We start from the raw sequence: 22,998 nt of genomic DNA on the forward strand, positions 1-22,998 counted from the left end.
ACAGAAATCATTTACTTAAGTCATGAATGGGAGTTGGTCAAACAATGAACCTAGTGAGACATGACATTTGATGTTCCCCACTCAGAATTTAATCTTATTTCTATTATATTATGTGATAAAGTTGCCCTTTGTTTCTACTTTTATGATAAGATGCTATCCATGCAAGGCAAATGCCTTTAATGTACTAGTAGGGATCTGCACAATCAAAGCCTTGGCAAGACCAAGGAAATGCTAACAGTATAATTTTTCTTGTTTAGTTCCACTGAAACGGAGTTCATGGAATCATATTCCGCTTTGCCAATAGAGAAGCCTTTATAGAACTGAAAATGAGCTATTGTATTTAAGGAAATACATCTTGGCTCAATATAATTTTTCATAACACAGAAGCAGACGTCTGGCGGTCTAACGTTCTAACTTAAAGAATGAGTGTGAATCTGGATTATTTCAATTTATTCCCCAAAACCACCTTCCACTTCTTTATAAGGTGACTTACTTGGAATTTGCAGCCACTCTTATTTACTGACTGCCCGGCTGCTGGAAACCCTCTTAACTTCTTCTCCATCGAATAATGCTAGGTACTGGAATTTTAGACTCTTTATACTTATGAAATAAGTAGACATACAAACTTTGCTTTTCGTCACATAACAATGTATTTGACTTTCATATACAATAAAGCTCTCACTTTCCACGTAAATATATAACTTCCAGTAAGTCTCTCATACAGCCAAATGCCAGACACTAATAGAGTTGCAGTTAAAAGAAAGTTGGCTTAGATACCATAACTTTTCTGAACATGAATCAGAAAATAATCTTGCCTATAGCAAGCTTACGCCAAGAGTTTTCAAGAGTTACTTTTCAACTGTCTTTGTTTTAATAACAATAGTCAACAGCAAAATAAGCACAGAACTGCATATAAACTCCATGGTTCTTCATTAAAGATTCACTAAAACATCTATGGATTGCCCGACAGGTACTTGTTGGTGCCATTTGTCTGCTGCGTCTACTTTCTTCCCACAACTGATTTTAAGCCTGCACACACAAACATGTGACATGCAGTAGGTAGGATTCTACCATCCTATACTCATATCCAGAATATCGTGTGTTCAAGATGGTAGAAGGCTGAGTGGCTGTAGAATTTACACAGAAATTCTCGAATCACTACAATGATATAAAGTCATATATCTTTTGATATGCAGTAATACCGATAATCTGTTCCACTTTGACAAGTAGTTGCAAAGTGCCAATAAAATAATATAAAATGCGTTTTTGTAATACTATTAACCTCAAAGTCACATAAATTAAATGAAAATACCCTATTTAATTGGTTCCAGAACATTGAAACAAGACAATGGCTCAATCTACATGAGCAAACTGAAAAAGATGTGTATACGAATATTACAGTTTCCATTTTACATCTGGATAGTGATAAACTTAGAACTGTAAGAAGAGGCAGGAAGGAGATTACATATCACTAAAGCTATTCTCAGCAATCCTAGAGGATATGTGCAGGTCCCAGAACAGGAAAACAAATAAAGAATATATTGTAATGAAAAATAACTGATTCACCTTTGTTTTGCTAATGAGTTTTTACTGTTTGCCTCTAGAATAGCCAAAACACTTAATAGAATAAGGTTGTAAGCAGATGTGAAAGCCATTTACAATAACACTTCACTAATTTTTTACCAACATATTAAAAAAGTACAAACTGGCTCTGAAGTTACATAATCAGTTAATGAGCCCTTTTTTATTATTCAGACCAGTGTAGAGTAACATAAAACTTTGGTGAAGTGATGTGTTCCACAAGCATTTTTCAAACTGACCAATGATGATTGCCACTGATTGGAATGTTTGGATGTATGTTTTACTTATACGCATGTAATGTGAGATGGGTGCAGTATATCTAGTCGGAATGATGATAAAATTTGTCCATGTTAATGATACTTGCTGGTCAGGTCATTTATACCATGTTGTTGGTTCCTGCATTGGATATATGGTGTGTGCCATAGAGGAAGAATGGCTATATCTATGCTTATATGCTTATGGTGTATGGGAACAAGAGAAAATTTGTATAGATACATTTAATTGATATCTGTTAATTAAGACAGAATGTTTTTGGACTTTGCTCTTATCAATGTTTTTGCAATGTTCCACATGATTTAATAACTTTTTAAAGCACTGTTATTGTAAACAAGAGTACATTATATGAGATATTTGAATGTTGGATGTTGGATTTGTACTCTTAATTTCCAGCAGTAACTGCAGCACTATGACAAAAGAAGTTTGATCAGAAGATGCTGACAATTGTGCTGAAATAGTAAGGTGAGCATGATTAAAAAACATGAAGTCTTAGCTCCTGATCAGACTTTACTTTGCCATCTGACATCACAGTAAAGAACCAGCGGAACATCACATGTGGTGACTGTTGACACCAACCCAGAACAAATACTGCTGGGAGTCAATAAAATTTGCATAGAACAAAAATAGTAAACATAATTTTGAAATTTAAAAGAGAATTGGTGAGTTCTGAGTACACAGCTTTTTTTATATCTGTTGTCAGTGGTAATGGAAATCAATAGCTGAGATTATGCTCCATGGAAAAATCAATTTCTAGCTCTGTGATCAGCAGTTACAGATTTCAGCTGCAGCACATCAATCTACAGTGGTGGCAGTATCTATAGCACATTCATAGTCAGCAATGCAGTGGCTTACATACTGATCCAGCTTCCCCTTCAGCATATACACACTGTAAGATTCTGGTGACTTATATACAATCTGAGGCAATTGGTTTGCAAAAGTTTTTATGTGTGCTCTGTGTGTGTGTGTGTGTGTGTGTGTGTGTGTGTGTGTGTGAGGGTTTTGTGGGGTAAACTGCAAGTGATTTTGAAACCAGGGTTTGTAGGTTTACTACAGCAGCACTTGTTACAATATTAAGTGTATTAAGCTAGGACCAACATGTTAGACATGTGTTATTGTAGATACTGTAAGCCAGTCGTGATGAGAAGAGGGAATTCAGATGTCCTGCGGTGGTTTAAAGCATTTAGTGAACAAGTGGCCAATGATATACAAAAATGAAATAAAGAATACTAAAACAGAACTAAAAATTGAAATAAAAACAACAAACATGACACTTAAACACCATATATTTGAGTCACAGAAGGAAATGCAGGAGATACAGAACAGCATCTTCCAGATACAGATGATACTTCCACCTTACCAGATTAAATAAATTTGAAAACAATGAAACAATGTGATTTAGTTCAAAAGGAAATAAATGATCAACTTAGAGAGGTTAATACTGACTTTAAACAACATGTGCAATGTGTACACAACCTCCAAGATGGTGTACCCTGGGCAACATACTGCTAAGGCACGATGGCAAAAAGTCTACACTCCAGGCAGCGATACTAGATCAGTCTTTCACGGCTATTCAAGACAACAGCACAAGAAAACAAACTACAACAAAGGCTCTTCTCAGAGCCATACGAACGGTATGAAGAATTTTGGGCAAAGTATAAGTATTTCACAAATCAATGTTGAAGGATTGACAAAAGACGAATGTGACTACTTGAGCAAACTGGCCACAAACCATGACACTGATATCATAGCCCTCCAGGAACCCTATCTAAATGAAGACAATATAGCAAAGGGAAAGGTTACAGGTCTAGAAATGGCTCCATCAACACAAGACGCAAAACAGCGTTTATGATATTAAATTTATTTATTTATTTATTTATTTATTTATTTATTTATTTATTTAGCATCCAGTAGATCACACATGTGATATAGGATTTGTCATTTGATTACACGTAACACATAACAACACATACACATAATAAATTGACAAACATATACAAACAGCAAACAAATTACATACACATAGTACAAAAGTAGTGTACAACAACATATTACCCAAAAAACAAAAGTACATGCTCACAATGAAAATTTTTAGATAATGAACTATGCCTTATACACAAAACTTGTTACGGATATACATCATTTAATTAGTCTGACAGGTTTCAATTCACAGTCTGAGACAGGTATTCATTTACACTGTAGAAGCATTTTTCCACCAAGTATTTTTTTACTTCATGCTTGAAATTATTTTTGCCTTTCAATTCTTTAATTTGAGATGGAAGTGCATTTAAAAGCTTTATTCCTAAGTGGCTAACATGTTTCTGACTTCTAGTTTTTGCTACATAGGGAATGTGGAAGTCTTTACAATGCCTTGTATTGTGATCATGGTAGCTTGAGTTGGTTTGGAGATCGCAGTTATTTTTACTTATCATTTCCAGGCATTTAGAAATATATATTGATGGTATTGTAAGTATCTTTAGTTGTCTGAATAAGGGTCTACAGTGAGTTTGTGGTGGGCTGTGTGTCATGATACGAATAGCTCTTTTTTGCATAATAAAAATGTCATTTAGTCTTGACCTGGTTTTTCCCCAAAAACTTATGCCATAGCTTGCAACTGATTGGAAATAACTGAAATATACTGCTCTAATACATTCTTTGCTGCATACCTTGGATATTATTCTTAAGGCAAAACATGCTGAGCTAAGTTTCTGGGTAAGATACACACTGTGTTCATTCCAGTTTAAATCTTGGTCAATTCGCATTCCCAGAAACTTTGTAGTGCACACTTTTTCTATTTGTTTGCTATCCAGCATAAGGCACATATTTTCCCCTTGACACTTGCTTCCATACTGTATAAAGTTTGTTTTCTTTGTATTTAATGTCAGCTTATTTGAATAGAACCATGACTGGATGTATGAGAGCGTTTTCTCTGCTGTAGTACACAATGATTCTTTTATATCACTAATTATGATACTCGTGTCATCTGCAAATAGTAGAATTTTGGCTGAGCTGTCTGGAGCCTGTATATCATTGATATAAATTAGAAATAACAATGGGCCCAGAATGCTGCCCTGTGGAACACCTATTTCAATTTGTTTTGGTTCCGATACGAGTTTAAAATTGTGAAGATTGTTGGATGACCTCAGCTCAACAACTTGTGACCTGTTTTGCAGATAAGATTCAAACCATTTTTTAACAGTACCCCTGATGCCTATTGCTTCAAGTTTCTCTAGTAATATTACATGGTTCACAGTATCAAATGCTTTGGATAAATCTAGATTAATTCCAACAACCTGTTTATTTGACTCCAAATTTCTTACTATTTCTGTTGTGTAGTCCAATATGGCTGTTTCTGTACTGTGCCCTGCTCGAAAGCCATGTTGATTGTTATTTATTAGTTTATATTTTTCTAGATATTTTGTAACCCTGATTTTCATTAATTCCTCAATTATTTTGGAGAAGGCTGGAAGGAGAGATATAGGTCGGTAATTTTCTATTTTATGTCTGTCACCATTTTTGTATAGAGGTATCACTTTGGAGATTTTAAGTTTGTCCGGAAATATCCCTTCACTAAGGGACAAGTTTGCTATGTGCACTATAGGTTTGACAACACATGGAGCAATTTTCTTAATTATTGATACAGGTACATCATCCAAACCAGAGGACATTTTGGATTTCAAGCATTTAATGACTTTTAGAACTTCATGCTCATTTGTTGGCATTGCCATCATGCTGGTATTTACCATTGGAGTTGTCACTGTTGGTTGTTGCATAAATTTACTACTTAAAGTAAGGGGAATATTTACAAAATAATTGTTTACATAGTTTGCCATGGCATCTTTTTCTATGGGAATATTTTCATTATTTTTAAGATTGATTTCCTGTTCTTTAGTTTGACCCCCAGTTTCTTTTTTTACCATTTTCCACATCATTCTGGACTTGTTACTAGCTTGCCTTATTAATCTATCATTACTTAATAATTTTGCTTTTGCTAATACTTTGCGGTAAGTCTTTTTGTATGTCCTCACATACTCAACAAACTGCTGATCATGACATGTTTTTAACTTTAAACTTAGTAATTTCATGGTTTCACTTGACTTTTTAATTCCGGGTGTAATCCAGGTCCCTTTGGATCCAGATGATCTATAACTCAAAAGCTTTTTTGGGAAACACATTTCAAAGTATGTCATAAAAGTGGAAGCAAATATATTGTAAGCATCATTTGTGTTTGTTTGTGCCAGGACCTCTGACCAAACTGCATTTTTTAAATTATTTTTGAACTGATTACAATTTTCAGTAGAGAAAAATCGTTTGTACTCCTTTTTATTTTCCTCCTCCTTGGGAGTTGCAGTGAGATTAAAGGTTAGTGCATTATGATCTGATAATCCTATATTCACATTTGTAACTGCAACTTCACGTGTGTGCACATTTGAGAAGATGTTATCTATTAGGCTTTCACTGGAATCTGTTATTCTCGTGGGAGCTGATATGTGGGGGAACATGTTGAAGCTTTTTAGTATGTCTAAAAACTTGTTTTTTACTGGACTCTGGACCAATAGATTAATATTAAAGTCACCACAAAGAATTATGGTAGAGTTCTCATTTGAGAAAATGTTGAGCATTTCTTCCAAATTCTTAAGAAAGACTTCAGTATCTCCAGATGGTGACCTGTATATTGCTGCAACAATTATTTTCTTCTTTAAACTATAACTCTGGAGGTGAGTGGCTTAACTGTTGCCTCAGTCTACAAACCACCGAACATCCAGTGGCCCATCCCAGCCTTGCCATCTGTACCCCAGCCATGCATGTAACTAGGTGATTTCAACAGCTACCACACAACCTGGGGTTGTACAAACCATGACATAAATGGAGAAAAATTAGTGGAATGGGCAGAAGGAGAAAAACTCTATCTCAGCTATGATGCCAATGAACCAAAAACCTTTCGCTCTGTTTGGTGGCACACCAACACTAATCCTGACCTGTGTTTCCTCTCTAGTGATGAAAACACACTCCCCTTGAGTCATACAAGGAAAGCCCTAAAGGATTCCCAAGAAGCCAACACCACCCAACGATAATGAAAACAGGGCTGGAGATACCTGTAATAAATTCCATTAAGAAGCAAGATGGAATTTCAAGAAAGCTGACTGGGATGGGATCAGTATACACGGGAAGTTGACAGCAACCTACGCTGGGTAGCCCCAAAAGCAGAAAACTACAAAAGATTTGTGGGAGTCATAATTGGTGCAGCCAAACATAATATACCTAAAGGGCTCAAGAAACAGTATATCCCTTGCTGGGACAACACAGTAGAAAACTTTTATGAAGAATACCAACAAACTGAAAACCCTGATACTGGTAAAATAATACTAGAACAGCTAAACAAAGCAAGAAAGCAGAAATGGATGGACTTGATATCTAGTTTAAATTTCACTCATTCAAGCAGAAAGGCATGGTGATTATTAAGAAAACTTGACACTGCAAACAACGTCTGCAATCAACAGATGAAGATAATGCCAACAGTACTGGCACTACACATAAAAATCAAGAGCTGAGAAGGTCCCTGTAGACACAACCATGAAAGAAAAAGTAAAGAATGAACTGAATGAAGTCAATAGACACCTCCATTATAACACTACATTATCAGACCCCTTTTCTGAAAGAGATATAAATGAGGCCATCAAAACACTGAAAATGAGAAAAACTGCCAGACTGGATGGCATATTCCCTGAATTTATAAAACACATAGGGAAACATGGAAGAACTTGGCTGAAGAAGTTCTACAATAATATGCTCAAGACCAGAAGGGTGCCTCAACAGTTCAAGATCGCACACACATTAGCAGTCCTCAAATCTGGAAAGCCAGTACATGACCCCTCAATTTACCAGCCAATTGTACTGTTGAGCATGTGCTTCAAACTACTGGAACAACTCATCCATAACAGAACACAAGGAATAATAAATAACATAACCCCAACATATCAGGCTGGGTTCAGAAGCAAGTGGAGCTGATGTGAGCAGGTCCTAGCCTTGACATCCTACATTGAGGCTGGATTCCAAAAGAAACTGAATACATCAGTGGCCTTTGTTGATCTGTCAGCAGCATATGAAACTGTGTGGCTGCGTGAACTCTTGCTGAAGTTAAAAAAGCATGTCCCAAGTAACAAACTGATGACACTTGTGGGAAATATGATAACCAACTGTTTCTTCAAGGTTAGCGTTGGACAAAAACAGAGCGAGTCATTTACCTTGAAAAATGGGCTCCCCCAAGGGTGCGTCCTAGCACCACTACTTTTCAATCTGTACACTAGTGACATGCCAAACACTGCTTGTGAAATGTTTTGCTATGCCGATGACCTCCATAGCCATACAAACCAGCACACTTGAGGAAGGAGAAGCTATGTTATCTAGAGACTTAGAAACTCTCAACACATACTACAAAGCATGGAGACTCCAGCAAAATGCAGCAAAGACAGAAGTCTGCGCATTCCATCTAAACAACAGAATTGCAAACCAGCATCTGAATGTGATTCTGCCAACAAAAGGTTGGACCTAATTTCCAGCCTTAATAACTTGGTATCACACCACATCGGTCTCTGAAATTTGGAAAAAACAAGCCAAAACCTAAAAACCTGAAACAACATCGTAAAGAAACTAGCTGGTACAACATGGGGTGCAAATGCATTGACTTTACATACTACAGTATTTAGGCCTGTATACTAAGTTGCTAAATACTGCGCTCCAGTGTGGCAACACAGTGCCCACATGAGGAAGCTGGTCGTACACCTGAACGAGTCAATGAGGATTATTACGGGCACATTAAGATCCACCCTGATCCCCTGGCTGCACACCATCAGCAACATCCCACCACCTGAATTATGGTGCCAAGAAGCAATCAATTGAGAATGAAGGAAACTACACCACCCTGACTACGCACAAGACCTCATAATTCGTACAGTCTTAAACAAACCTCCCACAGATCTTACAATCTTGCAATCCACTGTGGTGTAATGGAAGGAATGATAAGAAGTTTGACATTAAAGAAGAATGGCATGAGAGGCGGAATGCTGCAACAATAACACATCAAGGTGTCCAAGCCCCACTGCCAGCCTACCAGGATTTCATCTGCAGAGAAGTGTGTGAACAAGGCTGAACAGAATAAGAACTGACCATGCCAGGTGCAACACTATGATGCACAAATGGGGACTCCAAGATTCTCCAGCCTGTGATTGTGGGGCCCAAGAACAAACTGTTCAACGTATTGTTAGAGACTGCCCTCAGAGGAAGTATGCTGGACAATTTAGTTACTTTATTAATGACAATCCCTCTGCTGTTAGTTGGCTGCAATCATTAGATATTGAACTATGATTAAATGCATTTGTCTTTTTTAAAACTTGCAATTGTATCAGTTAAAGTAGTCAGTAATATTAAGTTAGTAATTTTCACAATTTAAAAATGTGTTTAAAATGTACACCAAAGAGTAAAACTAAGCTATTTGTAAATACTTAACTAAATAAATAAATAAATAAATAGATATACATGTAAAATTAAACTTTATGTACCTGTCAATTATTGTTGTTGTTGCCATATGATAAATAAAAAGATATAAATATACTTTAAATAATTAAAAGATTTTAATGAGCAGGCATTTAAAACAATGCATGAACAAATCTCAGGCTTTCAAGTCGGATTGAGAGCACTGGAATGAAGTAAAGATTTGGATGTAGTCACAATTGATAGTAAAACATGAGAAAGGACTGAATCATCTGTAGATACATGTTATTCTAATGTGGAAACAGATAGACCAGATAATGAATGACAGAAAATTTGGGACAACTTAACTAAGATTACAGAAGCACCTTTTTAGCAAATATTTATGTATCGGTGGGAGTGCACTAAAGTTGGAAACCTATCTTCGAATTGTACTTAAACTGTAATGATGCTGATTAAGATTTGAGACTTGAGTACAGTCTATGTAAGGGGAGGTCGAATATGTGTGAATGTACCACAGCATATTGTAATTTGTGTTGATACTGCGAAAAGTATCTGAATAGGAAGCTGTATTTGAATGGACCAATAAGTGTACTATTAAGTGAAAGAGTCAAGAGCCTAGATTTAAGGTATATTTATTGACCAGATCCTGGAGGTAGTTTGGTTATTTAATGCTGAGGATATCATAGTGCATGTCAGATGTGGTATACCTCTTAAAAACCAATATCTGAACTGGAAGTGTTTTTAATTTAGAATCTTGGTTAAGATTTAATGATTTTATCAACTTACTCTCTTTAATTAGATGACACAATGAAATTTTTATACAGTTATTTGTTTATTGTTGAAAGAAAAAACAGTGTTAAGATGAATTTGGGTCACTGCATAATGCATGTTAATACACACAATTACTAGACTGGGATTCAATATTTCATGATACTTAACTGTAGAAAAGGAATTTTTTAAATGTGTTAGCCAGTTGGCCACCTTAGTTTAAGTGTGCTTACATTAGATTGGTTATATAAAGGAAAATACTTACTTTGACCTAATTTTAAACTTAATAATGTGGCGCTAGTGAAAGCCTTTCATCACAGTTCACAGTTGAAGACAGAAATGAGTACGTTTTTACATTGTTATGAAAGTCCATACAAAATTACAGGGATTCCACATCCAAAGACTGTTTTCTTAGTAGAATCATCAAGTGTCTCTAAAATACAGGTATGATTAATAGATAGGTATCATAAAAGGCATTTCTTATGACTAACATTATTTTACATTAGAATGTGGAGAAAATAGAAGTTAACAAATGTGAGACAACAAATATACTTCAGAACAAAGAAGAGTTATTTCTTTTTCTGGGTGAAGCTGGATGTTAGTTCCATTAGTTTTGACAGGAAGGGAATCAAGGAGGATATAACCTTAGTTATGAAGTGTAAACATTTTTTGTTTTTGTTGGAGATGATCAGTGATAGTGCTGAGTTTATAAGAATTGTCTGTGGGAAGTTCTGGGTAATATAGCCCATGGAATTGGTTTAATTTGAATGTATTGTAGCATGCATCCAGTGATTTCCAAAAGTTTTATGAGCATGGCTCGAAAAGCCTGAATTATGGAATAAATATACTCGATTAGATGAAATATGGATGATTGAACAATGAGTGGTACATGAGCAAAAACAACAAGCTGTTCTATAAAACTATTTAATGATCCTTATTGATAATAAATATCTGTTATTCAAACTCTCATGTCCATAGTAGCAGTGATTACCTGGTAGAAATGTTAAGAAACATAATCAAAATGAAACATGCATTGTAGTCTAACATATCACTTTGGTGAAGTGATGTGTTGCACAAGCACTTTTTGAACCGATGAATTATAATCACCACTATACAAAATTTATTTCTGTAATGTATTAGATAATCCACTGTTTGAATGTACATTTTATTTATGCACAAGAATCATGATGGGGATGGATGCAGTGTATCTGCAAGCTGGGATGACAAAAACATCATACCACATTCGTGGTACCTGCTGGTTGGGCAGTTTACTCCCTGTCATCAGTCTCTGCCTTGAAGATATGGTGTGCACCAAAGAGAAAGAGCAGCTGTGACTCTGCAAATCATGTCATGGGATCAAGAGAAAACTTGATATATCGATACACTCAACTGACATCTTTGAATTAAGACAGAACATTTTGGGATTTTGTCCTTATCAGTGTTTTTGCAATGTTCCACATGATGTAACAACTTTGTACTGCACAGTTACTGTATACAAGAGCACAATATATGATTTATTATTAATGAGCAGCCTCACATTGATTTTGAGAGTTGGATGTTGGTTTTTTACTCTTAACTTCCAGCAGTAACAGCAGCACTTTGGAAAAAAAATAAAAAAAAAATAAATAAATAAAAAAAATTGATGAATGTGCTGAAATAGTCCATTGAGCAAGGTTAAATAATAGGAACTCTTAACTCCCAATCAAACTTTAATGTGACACCTGATATCATGGTAAAGAATCAGTGGAATATGGCACTGCTTGAAGATGACAACTAAATGGAGCATGAAAGAATTTAACAGAAGAAAGGGGCAGCCTTGAGTACTTTTGATAAAATAAGCAGAGGTTTCAAAACTCTGAGTGTCAGGAAGGGAAAGTTGATGATCAGTGTGTTTCATCAGTTTTGACTTACAGCAGTAAGAAATGGCTTTAATGAGAAAACCATTAAAAACTAGCAATGGAAAGACTGATGTGGTAACAGGAGAACAACCAACTGGATCACTGAACAGACTTGTAATTACAACCATAATGAAAATGAAGTGAATGTGTGTAGGACATATAGACAGGTGTATAAATGGCAGGCAGAGAAGGAAATTCTTTATAAATCCCAAAAGAGAAGGAAAGATATAGATGATGATTGAAAGAGAGATGAATGTGTGGCATCAGAAAATATGTAGGAGAAACATGGAAGTGTATAGCTGAAGGCCATAATGCATGGAAAAATTAATGAAACATCCTTACGCAGCAGGGAATGTGAAATGGATGATGGTTGTGGTAATAATGGTGGCAGTATTGACAAACACTGGGTGAGCTGAATGACATCTATGCACCAACTGTTCTGTAGTCAGTTGCTTGGCCTTGGTTTGTTTTTTCAGATCATAGGTAACGTGATATCATCCCTCCCTCTTCCCATAAACCTGATCTTTGCTTCCTTGAAGTCCTTGGAATGGGCATAGGAAATAATCAACCATGCCTTATTACCACAAAACGTTTTACTATTGAGAGAGGCATATGTTCTGTAAAGTGTTATATGAACATCACTGAATTTGTGTTGCTGAAAACTACTAATCAAGTTTTAAAAAAGCATTTTATTTGAAACATAAATAAATAAATAGGGTACCTATAGCTCTCAGAGTAAACAGGTTACAAAAATACACTTCTCATTTTTCCATTGATAAGTTGTGACTATTCATCCACATAAATATTAATTATCAATATCTTTAATCTATAAAAATATATTCAAACTGAAAAAAGTCCAGCACCTCAGTCTATTAATTAAGCTAGGGACAATGCCCCACATGATCAGGGAATTTAAGCTGTGTTTGTACCTAAATAGAAATTTTCACTCTGCAAAATGAAAATTCCTGACAGAAAAAAAACTGTGTGCTAAGCCCTTTGCCTTTTTTTAGCTAGTATAATGGAATTGAAGTGTAATCACATTGTTTATTTGGTAAAATCATTTTATCTGAAAAGTTCGGTGCCAGTCCTGGTCAAAAGACAGTTTTTAATTGACGTGAAGTCTCAATACAATTTAGATTTCACTGCTGTACAAAGTTAAGTACATATCTTTGTTATTGCTTACATGCACTATGTATTTTTCCTCGCATGCAACTGATAATAGATAGAAGAAAGTTCTTTAAGATTATTAGTAATTATTGAACATTACCTCTATTCAGTTTGAGGTTCTAGTAGTTCTGCTGCTCTTCATTGCAGATCAATGTCAATATGTCCAGAAATATGAAAATGATTCTGTTAAATATTGCCATACTTATTTATTGACTCACTGATATCATGTAGGCCATTGAGATCAATCAGTATCAGACATCATCCTTAGATTTTAAATACCAATTTCTATCAATTAATTGCTCAATACAACTGTAAATTGTAAAATGTAAACAAATTCTCACTGTGCAGTTAAGCAACATTAGACATGAAGAATTATTTAAAGAGGCAGAAACGCTGTAAGAAGTTCTTGCCTGACACTTTATAGTCTTACTGGCAGCTAGTGTGGTGGTATGCATCTGTCTGATGAATAAAATTGAACACTAACTTAAAAAATAATTTTGTTTATTTTAGTTTTAATATTTTACATATAAAAATAAATAAATAACATTATTTATGTACAAAATGGTAATAGTAACTTCCAACATATGTAGATATTACATATATTGCAGTATATTTCTTTGGAGCATGAACAATATTTTCACTATGATGGGAGTTATCTCACCACCAAAAAAACCCATCACTACCAAGGTTTTATAATTCCTAACCCACAAGTAGAGTCTTTGAACCACTGGTGATCATATTCTTGTTAGGAAACAGTGAATGTATTTGTATAAGCAAATTTTCTGTACTCAATGAGTACAGTGTTTTTCCATTTTAACACTGAAATGGTTGTAAACCTTCAGTATGTGCATAAATACCCTCATAGATACATGCTCTCTGCAGAGGAGATGTGTTGCATCATCGATGAGTTTCAGCAGGATACCTGTTGGCAATAATTTTTACTGCTGTTACTTAATGAATAGTTTGAGCCAACAATTTAAAAATACATACAAAAAAAAAAAAATGATTAATCCTGACAGATTATATGAGGAGTGAGATCCCACACAGTAGAAACTGACATGTGTGTGACATATTCTACAGCTACATCTACATCTATAATCTGCAAACCACTGTGAGGTGCATGGCAGGGTGTACATCCCATTGTACTAATTATTAGGGTTTCTTCCAGTTCCATTCACATATGGAGGGTCTTAAGGTACTGAAGAAAAGTGCTTAACAAAACATAAATTTTTCAGTGACACTCACTCCTTGTAAAATTCTTCAAGTTGTTCTTAAACCCAAAAACCAAATCATGATTATGTTTTCGTAACACACTGTATATCTCACTTAAAATCTGGACCTTAATGCATATTTCATTGTCAACATTTGGCCAACACAGATAAACAGCTTACGCTCACCTTTATGTCTATAGGATTATTGAGTGTCAGCTGAATCTTACTAAAAGACTTCTGACAAAGCCGAAACAAATTCTTGTGACATGTAAAAGCTATCAATGACACCAGCGCTGGAGTCCAGACTCTCATAGATGACAAAGGAAATAAAACTGGTGGTAACAAAGCAAAAGCAGAGAAACTTCACTCCATTTTCAAATGTTCCTTCACAAGGAAAATCCAGGAATACTATCCCAGCTTAATTCTCTCTCTCCACTGAAAATGTGATTGATAGAGATACTACTGCCAGTGGTATTGAGAAACTGCTGCAGTTGCAATGGAATCCTTGTCATATTCTATTTAGTGTATGTAACTAAGCTAGCCCTCTTTCCATTATAAAATACCCCAGAGACATTACAAATGTGTCCACTAGTTGAAAGAAAGGACAAGTCACATCTTTCTATATGACGATTGGCAGAATTGATCCACAAAACTACCATCCAGTATCATTGACATCCATCTCTTAGCGATTCTAAGTACTTTTTCTGAGATCTGTCACAGTCATATATTACCACTGACAAATATAGAAGTAACTTTAGGTGTCCCACAGGAAAACGGGCTGGACTCTTGCTGTTAATGTTTTATGTTAACTGCCTGGCAGACAAGGGTCAACAGAAAGGTCCGATCTTACTCGTCGGCTTTGACCCGTGACGTAAGCGTGTTGTGGTGTGTGACGTCATTACGGCGCGGGAAACCTAATACATGGTTTGATGTACTCTTGTTTAAAGAACATGTATACGTAATATGAAGCAATTTGATGAACATATTGATCTGTAGCGTAGCCCACTTGAGGTTAGGTTGGGAGTTTTTATTTTGGAATGCGGCCGCGGCAGCGGCCGCCTATGATTCGAAAATATTGATTTGACACTAATGAAGCCTGTGGGGGGATGGGGGGGCACTGCAGACTCCCCCCACCGCATAACGACATATTTAGTTTCTCCCCACCCAAAAACCCCCAATTTCCCACGCTTGTCCCGTTACAGTCATTAGGCTTTTTGTGAAACTTGTGTATTTCAGTGTTTACAATACGTATTCGATGTTTTTATATCCGCCATATTGCAATTGTTGTTTATGGTCATTTCCGCGGTATTTGTGACGTCATGGGTCAAAGCCGACGGGTAAGATCGGACGCTTCTGTATTTCCGCAGACAATATAAATAGAAACTTCAGACATTTTGTGAATGATGTAATTATCTACAATGAAGTGTTATTTGAATAAAGCTTCACAAATTTCTTGTCAGATCATGATAAGATTTTGAAGTGATAAAAAGATTTGCAATTTACACTGAATGTTAAGAAATACAAAAAAGTTACTTCACAAAGTACAAAAACATAATATCCTATGATCACAATAACATTGATCACAACTGTAATCAGTTAACTCAAACAATTATATGGAGATAACAATTTGTGGGGATATAAAGTGGAATAATTATGTAAGTCAGTTGAAAGTAAATTAGGTGGCAGATTTTGGTTCAGTGGTAGGATACTGAGAAAATGCAATCAGTTTACAAGGAGATTTCTTATGAAACACAGGTACAATCCATTGCAGAATACCTCTCAAAATGTGCGGAATCCATACCAAATAGGACTAACAGGGTATATTGGATGTATGCAGAGAACTACAGCAAGCATTATAGCAGGTTCGTTTGACTCACAGGAGAGCATCGTGGAAATGCTAAAAAATATGAAGTGGAAGATACTTGAACAAAGGTACGAACTATCTTGCAAAAAGCCTACTCACATACTTGCAAGAATCAGTTTTAAGTGAGGGATCCATGATATGGTGCATGTTTTGACCAGCTTTTCATCTGGATGATGGCATGTCATAATATAACCACTGACTTGTAACAAGAAATGTGATTCACTCAACCATGTGACACATTTCCATCAATACATAGTTAGGTCTCAATGATCCTGTATTCACTCAAATTGTAATCAATGATCACATTAGGTCAGCATGGGAACATTTAAGTGTCATTTGCCATGGAGTCCTATATTCAACAATGTTCACTGAATGGTATGCCTGAACATGTTAGGTAGTCCCTGCTCATTGTCCAGTCTGCATGTACTGCTTTACAGAGCAGGCAAGCTTCTGACCTCCACATTGTTGGATGGGGTGTGGGCATCTGATATCTTATCGCTTGTTCAGGTTTCACCATCCTTCAGTCACTTTCCATAGATGCCAACAACAGTAGCTTGTAAATAGCTGCACAGCTGCACAGTTTTTCTGTTTATACGATGCTCATTCCCATGTGCTAGGACATGACAGTCTGCCCTTTTGTCAATTTTGTTTAACCACTCATTATCAGCACATATCATTCCTTGTATGATTCCTTATTTGTCCCAGCTTCACTTATAAACTTTACTTACCACATCACACATCCAGAACACCACCAAATGGCATTCAGTCTAGTGGCAGGCAGTAGTCATAATGTTTTAGCTGATAAGTGTATATACAGTGCAAGCAGCTGTACAGTGCATGGCAAAGAGTACTGCATACTAATATTATCAATATTCTGACCTATGTGCAAGATATGCAATGGAGGCAGCATAATGGTTACACAGTCTTCTTTGAATCTTGGTTTTCCAAATGTACCTAACAGGGTTTCACAAGAATTCCGTCTTTTTTTCCTAGCATTCCAGTTAAGTTCCACAGTGATTTCTATAACAGTTTTACACATACTGAATCAATCTGCTATGGTCCCAGTAGCACATCTCTGAATTGTTTGTTGGCTCTCATTGCCTACTTGATAAGGACTCAAATTACTGTAACAATAGTTTAGAACAGGGTGTACAATCATGTTTTATGCAAAGTTCCTTACAGATACACTAGACTTCTTCAGAACCCTTCCAATAAATCTAAGTTCTCCATCAGCCTTCCCTAATACTAGTTTCATGTGATCATCTCTTTCCATATAACTTCTTAGTATTACTGTATGCCTAAGTAGATTCAACATGATGTATTTCAGATGTTCATCTCTGGTTTTGTGAGGTGATGCTGGTGGGGTCTGCCTCTTTGTTATAGTCATTATCTTACACTTATACATAATTAAAGAGGTCTACCAGCATAATGGTGGCTATTTAACAAAAGCCAGTAAGTACAAAGCATAGAAGATGTTGCTTTTTAAAGATTTCTGGCCTTAAGATATTTCAATGTGACATTCCTCTAGTATTATGTGTGGCCTCTTACATACATACTGTTACTGAAATAGTTGAGAGTGAATGAGCAAAGCTGAGTTGCAACAGTTCAAATCACTGTTGAACAGCATTTCCAAATGCAAAACAAAATACAATAATTATTTCTTATCTTAATGTCTGAGCCTGGCGAACTAGTGGTAAAGTGCTTGGCTGGAAACAGTTCACAGAATAGAGTCCCAGTTGGACAGTAGAAATTTTCAGTCTGCCTTTAATCCAGTATTCATCTCCCAATGATGTGATTAGTTGCCAAGAATGACACATGCTTCAATTTCCAAGTTAAACTGTAGGTCCCCTTTCCCATTTTGACAGATGGTGTAGATTAAGGCCACCCAAGTCACCAAAGAGGCATCTAATTGAAAGACTTGCATGTAGCCATTGGGCCATACAAAATTATTATTACTATGTTATTGTTTATTTCCTTATTTTTTATTACTAATAAGCTGTTATAATAAAGCTGGTCATATGCAAGTCTAAGGCTTCCATTGAGTCCTTTGTTGACCAATCTGGTGTGACAGTTGAAGATAGCAAAATGAAAGCTGAAGTTATAAATTTCATATTCAAGAAATTGTTCACACAGGGGAATCATACAAACATACTGTCATTTGGCCATCATACAGATTCCCACATGGACAACATAGTTTAAGCATACCCAGCATGGAGAAACAACTGAAGGATTTTAAAGGAAATAAATCACCAGGTCTGGATGGAATCCCTGTTCAATTTTACAAAGATTACACTACAGCATTGGCCTCTTACCTAGTTTTCATTTATTGTGAATTTCTCGACCAGTGCAAAGTCCCAAGTGTCTAATAAAAGCGCAGATTACCACAGTATGTCAGAAAGGTAAAAGAATGGATTGCACAATTACAGACCAATATCTCTAACTTTTGTTTGCTGCAGGATCCTTGAACATATTCTCATTTTGAATCTAATAAACTTTCTTGAGACTGAGAAGCTAATGTGCATGAAACAGCATGGTTTTAGAAAGCATCACTTGAGCAAAACTCAGCTCGCCCTTTTCCCACATGATAAACTGAGAACTAAGGATGAAGGGAAACAGGAAGATTCCATGTTTCTAGATTTCTGGAAAGCATTTAACATAGTGCCCCATTGCACGCTGTTAACAAAAGTTCGAGGAAATGGAATAAGTCCACAAATATGTAAGTGGGTCAAAGACTTCTTAAATAATAGAACCCAGTATGTTTCCCCTGGTGACGAGTGTTCATCAGAGACAAGGATATTCTCAGGAGTGCCCCAGAGAAGTGTGATAGGACTGCTGTTGTTCTCTATATACATAAATGATTTGGCTGACAGGGTGGACAGCAATCTGTGATTGTTTGCTGATGACGCCATGGTGTATGGTAAAGTGTCAAAGGTGAGTGACTGTAGGAAGGTACAAGACAACTTATACAAAATTTCCAGTTGGTAAGGTCAATGGCAGCTAGCCCTAAATGCAGAAAAATGTAAGTTAATGCAGATGAGTAGGAAGATCAAACCTGTAATGTTTGGATATGGTATTACTAATGTCCTGCTTAACACAGTCAAATTGTTTAAATATCTGGGCATAATGTTGCAAAGTGATATGAGGTGGAAAGAGCATGTGAGAACTATGGTAGGGAAGGCAAATGGACAGCTTTGGTTTATTGGGAGAATTTTAGGAAAGAGTGGTTCAGCTGTAAAGGAGACTGCATATAGGACACTGGTGTGACCTATTCTTGAGTACTGCTTGGGTGTTTGGGTGCATACCAGGTCAGATTGAAGGAAGACATTAAAGCAATTCAGAGGCAGGCTGCTAGATATTTTACCAGTAGGCTCAAACAGCACCTAAGTGTTATGGAGATGCTTTGGGAACTCACATGGGAATCCCTGGAGGGCAGTTGAAGTTCTTTCTGAGAAACACTATTGAGAAAATTTAGAGAACTGGCATTTGAAGCTGACTGCCAAACGATTCTACTGCCATCAGCATATATTGCGGGTACGGACCACAAAGATACGATATGAGAAATTAGGGCTTATACAGAGGCATAACAACAGTCTTTTTTTCCTTGTTTATTTGTAAGTGGAACAGGAAAGGAAATGACAAGTAGTGGTACTAGGTACCCTCCACCACACACCACGTGGTGGCTTACGGAGAATCTATGTAGATGTAGATGAAAGATTGCAACTAAATTTTTAGACAGAAAGGGGGAAATATTGGCACATATTATTAGCATGGTTACAAGCAGCACTCTTTGACATCAGCAGAACATTAGATAGCATGATTTTCAAGCTTCACGGGCACCATGTAAGAGCTGTTACATTGTTCATTATACCATCATAAAAATCACTGTCACTCTGACCACATTTTAAAACCTCTTGGAAACAAGCAAACTGTTCCTGTGAGTTAATGCTTTGGTGACAGATTTGGCACACATTTTCCTCATATACAAATCCTCATTAATGATTTCATGTCCTGTGATTTTATCCAACCATGCAGCCTCTGTTATTATCTGAGCACTTAACTGAGGACTGGTATTGAGAAGTTCATGTGTGTGGTTCATACTATTCTTAAATTTGCTTATTGGTGGGTGTCCAGAATGGAATTTGACCTCCAGCTATTAGTTGAATATCTTGTGTAATCACAAAACTTGTGAAGCTAAGAGATGATCTTCTCCAAAGACTTGCTGATGTTGCATCCTGTTTGAACTGACTGAGGCTAGCATAAACATGGCAGAATTAGTAGGAAAGCTTCTAGTTTTAAAAACATAAGAAAGAGAAAATAACTGGAGCTCTCCAATCAAACTAAATAGCTAATTTTTGATTCATGACTTTCATTTACTGCTCATTGCTTAATATTTATTTGCCTGCTACAATAATGAACAAAAACTGCCATTTATCTAAATTCTGTAATACTAGAAGCATTTTCATATTGAACACTGTTACATATCATGCAGTTAATGGGGGTTTCCTGTTGTTGAATCTAGGTAATTTTGTAATTTGTAGAAGAAAGGTCAATGATATACAAGGTATAGCAGAAAAGGTATGGTCAGACTTTCAGGAAACATTACTCATGGAGAGAGAAAGAAAATATGTTACAAGCACATGGGTTCAGAAAGCACATAACTAGTATTTAGTGTTCATCATGAACTTGTTCCAATGCATTGGAAATGAACACTAACACAGAGTTGGAAAATGCTTATTTAATGTATGGATCAGTATGGTTACTCTGCTCAACATTTATTTTGTTCCATAACAAATGTGCCACAAAAGGAGGGCATTTGAAGCAATTAGTCATTGTCTGAGCTAGAATGGAAATTTGACTCCTGCTGCTTGCAACTGGGAAGGCCAGATGAATGAGGCCACTGCAGTTGGGGATAGAAATTGATAATGCATAGGACCATGACCCTAGTCCCAAAATAAGACAAATTGCTGGTTTTCTTCCACAGATTAATTCAAAAAAGTGTCAACCCTTATTTTAGGGTCATAGTAATGTTCACAGGTGAAGTGTATATTAAACTTGACCACACTGTAAATTTTCAGTATCAGCACATATGCAACTGTGGAGGAGTGTTATCAATACTTATTTTCTTCTATATTTGGAGCAACATTGTTGATGATTGTTAACTAGGGCCTCAAGTTTTTCCATTCAGTATAAACAAACAAACTTACAATGCTTTCTTCAAGAATATCAGCAAGAAGATTTACATCTATCAGTGCAACAAAACATGTACTTTGTGCACAGTGGAGCTGCTCCTCATTTTAGTGCCCTTTAAGCAACAGGTTCCATGACAGATAGGCTGGAAGAGCTTGGTCAATTTATTTTCCTCGAAATTCTTCAAACCTACACCCTTTGGACTTAATACAGGCAGGGAGGAAACCTTAAGTTATTAAATTTAGAGAAAATAAATCTAAATTGCATTTGGAAGCTCTTGTGTATCAAACTACAGCACAAAATGCAGACTATCTTCATGCGCATACTGAGAAAAATTGTCAAACCATATACAATACTGCAGGGATATATCAGTGCATCTGTGAGTCATTGCAAAGTTAAATTGATGCACATGTCAATGCTAACATATGACATTTTGAATATTTTGTCTAAGAAAGGGTGGTACAGTGTGCTGATGTGAAGAGATGTAGAAAATAAATTGGGCATAGAAATAAGGTGTTTCCAAATCCAGATCTGTATAACAGATTTCCTTGTTCTGTGTGGAAAATGTGCTCTGAAAGTTTTTCTCTACCACTTTCTTACCCTTCATATTTTTTTGATTTGCACCTAAATCTTCTAAGACTGCCAGTTACTGCCTGCAGCTTGTTAATGTCTTATTTGTGAATTTTCTGAGCAAAGTCTTGATGGCATATCATTACTTGAAAGAAAGCTGAATCTTGAGCTAATATTGTGGACTACAAACTGTTTTCTGTCAATCTAAACCAAACGAAAATTTGGGTGCAACAGAATATAGGCACATTTTGATGGTGACACTCCTCCACTAAATCTTGTTCATAGTGAGTGCTCTGTGGTCAGTAGCAGTGTCTGGAAAAACTTGATTGCATTAGTTTTCTGACAACAACAATGAGACATTTCCATGGAAATACATACTTCAATGCCAATGGAAATACATACTTCAATGGCAGTATTCTCTTTCATTCCTATTGCATATAAAACATTTTTATGACATTTGATGTACATTCTATAGAGCTCACATGATATAACTGATACTTATAGAAAACAAAAGAAATAGTTGTGCAGGGATATACCGACCACATAACAACTTTGAAGAGATTATAACACTTCATTGAAGTAACTGGCAACAAATATAATTATTTTAGGTTATTGAATGTAACACTCAGAAAGTTAACCCTTAGTTGTTAACTTTGCAATAGAAGAGTCCAAATAACTGTAGAAGAACTACAATTTTAGTTTTATAACACTAATAATAAGGTGATAATATGAACGACAATAATAACTAGAGACAAATATCAGAAAAAATTAAAAATTTCTGTGCTGGTCAGTAGTATATAAAGAAAAACTTGAAATTTATATTAGTGGAACTTGTTTAGAGTTGCTGAGCTGGCACTTGAGTAAAATTAGTAAGTTATGTTGCTACCCACTAATCTGATCCGTGTGTTAAAATTTGATTCTCAAATCAGCTGCTATTTAAAAAAAATGTTTCAGTTACATTACACATAGTAACATAATGAGAGTAAAT

General features: G+C 36.0%; 1 protein-coding gene across 1 annotated transcript in view; it reads right to left on the reverse strand.

Moving 5' to 3' along the window:
• Positions 1-13,662: 13,662 nt before the first annotated feature.
• Positions 13,663-22,998, reverse strand: part of LOC126236457 (nose resistant to fluoxetine protein 6-like) — a 181,465-nt gene continuing 172,129 nt past the window's right edge. Inside the window, exon 14 of the mRNA XM_049945776.1 lies at positions 13,663-14,100. The gene's annotated coding sequence lies outside the window, so the exon portion shown is untranslated. The remainder of the gene's footprint in view (positions 14,101-22,998) is intronic.

Source organism: Schistocerca nitens, chromosome 2 (genome assembly GCF_023898315.1).
Source record: "Schistocerca nitens isolate TAMUIC-IGC-003100 chromosome 2, iqSchNite1.1, whole genome shotgun sequence".
NCBI classification, from domain to species: domain Eukaryota; kingdom Metazoa; phylum Arthropoda; class Insecta; order Orthoptera; family Acrididae; genus Schistocerca; species Schistocerca nitens.